This window comes from Plecotus auritus, assembly GCF_963455305.1.
Source record: "Plecotus auritus genome assembly, chromosome: 3".
In the NCBI taxonomy this organism is placed as follows: domain Eukaryota; kingdom Metazoa; phylum Chordata; class Mammalia; order Chiroptera; family Vespertilionidae; genus Plecotus; species Plecotus auritus.
The window spans coordinates 113,018,893-113,024,217 of NC_137772.1; the positions used below are offsets into that span (position 1 = coordinate 113,018,893).

General features: G+C 40.7%; 1 pseudogene across 1 annotated transcript; it reads left to right on the forward strand.

Moving 5' to 3' along the window:
• The first annotated feature begins 2,013 nt into the window (after positions 1-2,013).
• LOC308244435 (FMR1-interacting protein NUFIP1-like) lies at positions 2,014-3,495 on the forward strand (annotated as a pseudogene). The gene has a single exon. The product of its transcript is annotated as an FMR1-interacting protein NUFIP1-like (transcript).
• Positions 3,496-5,325: the final 1,830 nt, after the last annotated feature.

The window sequence follows — 5,325 nt, forward strand, 5'->3', positions numbered from 1 at the left end:
ACAGCTTGCACAGCAGCCTGGACCTGTCTCAGCGCCCTGTGTTTTTTCAGGTCCAACTGGAATGGAGCAGACCTTATCATCTCTCCATAAGTTTGCTGGAGTCACATGCTCCACTGAGGAATCTTCTGCCTCTAAAATCCAGAGGCGTACTGGGCACTGTGCCTCCATCATTGTCTCTGCGGGAGCTGGATGATAGCAATTATTTTTTAATATATTCTCATTGATCTCAGAGGAAAAGAAAGAGAGAGAGAGAAGTATCAATGATGGGAGAGAATCATCGATTGGCTGCCTTCTGCATGCGCCACACTGAAGATCCAGCCCACAACCCAGGCATGTGCCCTGAGTAGGAATTGAACCATGACTCTCTGGTTCGCAGGTCAATGTTCAACCACGAAGCCACGCTGGCTGGGCAGCAGCAATTATTTTCCACCTCAGAACAGTTACTTGTCCTGCTGAATACCACTGGACACAAAAATATTTCACTGAGTGAGAGGAATTCTGAATTTTAGTCAGATTTCTTCTTAAACTTCTCTCTCTCAAAGTTTAGCACGTCTAGCGTTGGTTCCCACTCACTAGGTCTAGTGCGCCAAATGTCATCTATGTAATGGACCAACAGGAAGTACCTCCTGTGGATGGGAAAGACATTCATGACCTCTGCAAAGGGCATAAAGCTGTAGAGCTGACTCACCCCAGAAGTGAGATGATGAAGGTATATGCCGGCCTTGCCAGCGGAGGGAAGGCAACTTAGATTGAACCATGAAACACAAGGAGGAGGCATTGCCTGCACTGTAACCACATTGGTCCAGCAGCAACAGCTCAGGTCACCTGTAGTTACAGTCTGGGTGAATAAACAACCATTTTCTATGTTGTTTCCTCTATTTATTTTCCTCCTTCCCCTCCCTTTCCCACTCTTCTTCCTTCTCCTCATTTTTCTTTCTCCTTTTGCACAAGCCAAATCAAAAGCTTACTGAGAGTGTGTTGCAATCGGCACTTCCTGCATCTTTGAAAACTTTCCTGGTGACACAAATCTCTTCTATTCATCCAGGTATGTGGTACCGCTTTTCATTCACTACTTACCTAGTTACAGGCAGTTCTAATGGCTTCTGGTTAGACTCTCATAGTAGCCTTCACTCAGCAGTAATGATTATGGGAGATCTTTCTGGCATCCTGGCTATTTCAGTTATGCATAGAACCAGGGGCACCTATAGTGCTCCGCACTCCCCACCTACCGATGCTGTAGCCCAGGACTTAAAAACTGCCTTGCTTGGTAGGAGTCTGGATTCAGAGCTGGGTTTGGTAACCCTTAGCTATTTGTTCTTTTTTCTTCTCTTAGACACGATTCCACCATAAGTATCTGATGGCTGACACCCTACAGCACACCTTCTACTGCCCAGTCTCAACAGATGACTTACCTGACCCTTGTTGAACAAAGGGTAGGTAAATAAAAATATATTTATATTATTCAAAACCTGAAAAAAAGTGTCTCCTCTTTTCTTAAGCACATGTGGGACTAAGAGAGTTGCTTTAAATATCACTTCATTATTACAATTTGGGGGGTAACATGGTTAACATCATTATATAAATTTCAGTTGTTCGAGTTTATGGTACAACATGGCACACCGTGTTATGTGCTCACCAGGAAAGTGTGGTCTCCTCTGTCTTCTTCAAGACCGTCCTTATCCTTTCTCAGGCTTTTCCTTTTCTTGTAACCACCATGATTTGGGCTGTATAGAAGATATTTTGTTTGTTTCTTTCTTTCTTTCTTTTGTGTGTGGTTTTATAGTCCATAGATGAGGAAAAATATAGAATTTTATCCTCTTGATTAATGACTCAACTGTGAGAATTTACTGAGGAACAGTATATGAGACACAAATATCCTTGTATATTTTTGCCCATTAAGTGAGAACTGTCCAACAAACTTATGCCCAATGTCATTGTGAAGGATCTTCCAATCATGTTTCCTTCATGTCCTTATTTTTGCAAAATAATGGCCAGCACCGGCCTGAGGTTAGCATGGCTGAGCCGGCTAATGGGTTCGTGACTCCCGTGGGGTGGTTTCCAGCCCCCGAGCGGATCCCCACGTTGGGGCCTCTGAAGGACACAGTCCCGCTGCAGCACAAATGGATGCTCTGGGCCATGTTGCCCCCGCCACCGCCACCTTCATCGCCGCCTCCAGCTGCGGGGTCAGAGTCTGCCTCGGATACGCAGCCCCCTACGGAGATCCAGGTGTTCCCCGAGGCGCCCCGGCGCTTCGATGCCCAGGTTCTTCCCGGGACCCAGACCCTCTTCGACACCCAGTCCCGCCTTGATTCTCAGCCTCAGATCAATGGCCAGCCTTCCTGGAGTTTCCAGGCTTCCACATCTTGGCACTGGAGACCGTCTCCTAGCAGTTTTCCTCCGCATCAGACATCCCACAACACTCTGGTTAAACATTCTTATTTTCCACAACAATATGATGCAAAGTTTACTGACTTCAACTTCCCTCCCAGTAGAAAACATTAAAAAAAGAAAAGAAGAGAACCAATTTTCCACTATTTTTTGTGATACCTGTGATCGTGGTTTCAAAAATCAAGAAAAGCATGATAAACACATGTCTGAACATATGAAGTGTCCGGAAGTAGGTTGCTCTTTTAGTGCACATGAGACGATTGTCCAATTCCACTGGAGAAATATGCATGCTCCTGGTATGAAGAAGATCAAGTTAGATACTCCAGAGGAGATTGAAAAATGGAGAGAAGAAAGAAGAAAAAACTACCCAACTCTGGCCAATACTGAAAGGAAGAAGAAGTTAAAACTTGAAAAGGAAAAGATAGGTGCAGTATTGACAACAATACAGTTTGGTAAGATGAAGGGAATGTCTAGACATTCACAGATGGCAAAGATCAGAAGTTCTGGCAGACATCACAAGTGGGAAAATGACTGCCGGACAGAGAGCAGCCATCAGATCAGGCATTTGCTTGGTTGATTCGAAGCCTGAAGGTCCACCCGAAGCAAATGCAGACCCTCTGAGTGTTTTTGGTAAATACTGATTCTGAGTCTGATAAAGAGGAGAAACCACAAAGTACTGTCATACCCAAGGAAGTGACACCAGACCTGTGCTCATTAATGAACAACTATGGCAGTCTCTCAGGGTCAGAGAGTGAGCCAGAAGGAACTCCCATTAAGACCAAAGCAGATGTTCTGGCAGAAGACCAGGTTCTTCATAGTGATGCTCCTAAGGGACCAAATCAAGATGTTAAAGCAAATGTTAAAAATTTCTCAGAAGCCAGGCACCAAAAGAAAAATTTCAAAAAGACAAACCCTAAGAGGAAAAAAGATTGTCACAACAATCATGCTTTATTTGAACCAAGAACACATCATCCATATCTCCTGGAAATGCTTTTAGCTCCAGACATTCGACATGAAAAAAATGTGATTTTGCAGTGTGTTTGGTACATCATCAAAAAAGACTTTTTTGGACTTAATAGTAATTCTATGAAAACTGAAGATGTGTAGGTGTCTGATGTTTCAGCACTCATAACTGAAGCATTTAAAATAGTGCCATGCTCAAGTTACTGGAGGAAAACTTATTTTTAAAGTGGATTAGTCATTGAATTCTAAGCTTCATATGATACTATGTTGCATTTTCAATTCTTTTCTTTGAATCTGTGCAAATAAATACACAATTGATTTTTAATACTGTGTCTTCTGTATTGTTACTGGACAGAATTGCTGGCAGAATTCTCTTTATTTGTATATATTGTATGTATTGTTGTCATGTACGGAAATCTGCTGTTGGACCAGTTAAGAATTGAGGATATTGGTGTAGTAGTGAAGAATAAAGCTTTAAAAATGTTTAATTCAGCTGAGCAAAACTATAAGAGAGAGAGAGATACAGTTATTTTTTTGTTTATTTTAAATATATTTTATTGATTATTTTACAGAGAGGAAGGGAGAGGGATAGAGTTAGAAACATCGATGAGAGAGAGACATAGATCAGCTGCCTCCTGCACACCCCCTACTGGGGATGTGCCCACAACCAAGGTACATGCCCTTCACCGGAATCAAACCCGGGACCCTTCAGTCCGCAGGCCAACGCTCTATCCACTGAGCCAAACCGGTCAGGGCCAGTTATTTTGTTTTTAATGCAGGAGAGAAGTATTCTTTAACTGCAGGAGGAGGAAATATTTTAAAAATAAACCAGGTTAAATTAATGTAATAGAAAGTCTTGAGATTTACATTTTTAGTTTATTTAAAAGAACATTTTGAAATTCACCTATTGCCACTACTTAAGTAGCTCAAATATTGAATGTTTGAAATAGTAATATTGATATGGCCTCTGTGTATATTTAGATTCAATTAAAGTGCTTGTTTTGGTATGGTTCAGAATTGGACCTTTTTAAATTTCCTCATGAAAAAGTGTAAGTATACTACTTGATGAGGTTCAAATAATTTCTTATAGCAGAAACAGTTTGTGAAATAGTTACCTCAGTTTTAGGTTTAGTTAAAATTTACCCTATGAAAGTAGTAATTGAATCTTTTTTAAATGTTTTAAATAAAAGTTACTGAGATCTTTTTGTCCTCCATAATACAGAGACTTTGATTTTATGTTCTAGTCACCTGTGCTTGCTTGAGTTAGAGCTCTACCCTTTTGACAGGTGGCTAAAAAGGGCCAGGTTTTTTTAAATTATTCTGTTTTTATAGTTGAAAAATTAATTTTATCTGACATTGTAATTATCTAAGTCCATGGGCCTTGCCTGCAAGAAGGAAGGCAGGAAACTGATAACAGCTCTCAGCCCTCTTGTTGCTCCTCTAAGTCTTAAGATGCTACCTGAATCGTGGAACACCTGTCATGTGGCAGCGTGACATCATAGACCTGAGGTTAAAATTCATGTGTACATCAGTTTCCCAACCTTGTAACCACCACCCAGATTTTTTTATTCTCTTTCTCCAGTGAGCCCCATATTTTGGAAAATATCTGCCCAGTACATTAATTCAGTTAATATAATACTGTTGAATATTTACCTGTGCCACCACTGTGCATAGATTAAACATATAAAAATGAATAAAGCCTTGCCTGAGTTTAGGAACTCAGTTTAACTTTTATACTATTCAAAGATGTTATTCCTAACCCAATTCACCTCATTAGGATGAAGTAACCAATATTATAAATTGAGCTGATATTCTAAAATATGACTTAGTCTGCAGTTTATCACTAGTTAGCATGCAAATTCCATGGGCCTTAAATACATAAATAAATTCAGACTCTTAGGCTACTGTCGTGGACTGCCATATCTTCAGAGATGTTAATCATTGCTTTAAGGTGTATTGTGCAGAGGTTTATTT